The sequence below is a fragment of the Triticum dicoccoides genome, chromosome 7B, assembly GCF_002162155.2.
Source record: "Triticum dicoccoides isolate Atlit2015 ecotype Zavitan chromosome 7B, WEW_v2.0, whole genome shotgun sequence".
Classification (NCBI taxonomy): domain Eukaryota; kingdom Viridiplantae; phylum Streptophyta; class Magnoliopsida; order Poales; family Poaceae; genus Triticum; species Triticum dicoccoides.
Genome location: NC_041393.1, coordinates 726,586,650 through 726,587,857, shown reverse-complemented (window position 1 = coordinate 726,587,857; position 1,208 = coordinate 726,586,650).

Sequence of the window (1,208 nt, the reverse complement as noted above, 5' to 3'; positions counted from 1 at the left end):
ATGTTAATAAAGCATTTGAAAATGTTAACTACGTATTTAAAAATATTAATCCTGCATTTAAGAAATATTAATCAAGCAATTGAAAAATGTTAAAATGTGTATAGAAAAAAATATTGGCAATATCTAAACTTGTATTTGAAAAATGTAAAACATGTATGAGAAAAATGTATTAGATATATACCAAAAATGTATAGTGTGGATGGGAAAAGTAGTCATAAAAAATACAAGATTTAAAAATGTTAATCATGTGTTTCAACATGTTAAACGTGTATATAAAAAGTATTTTTGATATATTCAAAAAATGTTGAAACTGTACTAAAAACTGAGAAAACCTGGAAAAATATAAGGAAACAAAGGAAGAAGAAAAACCAAGGAAAATCGAGAAAGAAACCAAAAAATGAAGAAAAGAAGAAAGAAAAAAAGCATTGATAACCGAGTAAAACAAAGAAAACCGACAAATCGAATGAAAACATAAAAACAAAGAAAAGTGCTAGGAACCGTGAAAATGAAGAAAAAGCCAAGAAAACATAAAACCTTAAAGAAAAACAAAAGAAAAAGAGAAAAAAGGAAAAGTGGTTTGGGGGGGTGGGGGTGGGGTACCAACCCAGCGAACGCAATTCAAATCTAGCGAACAAAAATAATAGCGAATATAGGCTGGCTCAGTAGCTATAGGTGGGAGGGAATCCTTCAAGCTCGACTTCCTTCCATGTCGATGGGGATTCCTATTTGGAGCATACAAAACCAGAAATTTCTATTTCGCGCTAACTACGTCAAAATGTCCAGCATTCGCAGAGGCGATCCCCTCAGTACGAGAAATGGGCCAGCCCACTTCCATACAGCGAGGCAGCCCGTTTTTTATTTTTATACCAGTTTTCCGATTTTCTTTTTTTGTTTTTCTGTTTCATTTCTCTTTTTCTGTTTTCCGTTTTCTGTTTCTTTTTCTTATTTCATTTTTTGTTTCTTCTGAAAATAATTCTGAAATTTTAACATTTGTTCGTGTAAAAAACGTTCAATTTTTTTAAAAAAGTTTGTGTTTAGAAAATTTGTTCATAAATTTAAAAAATGTTTGCATTTTTCAATAATTGTTTGGGCATTTCAAAAAATGTTGTTCTTTTACAGAAAGTGTTTGGAAAGTTTATGTTCAAATTTTTAATATTTTACTAAAATTTTCCTTTTTTGTTCCTTTTTCAAATTTACTTTTATTCTCT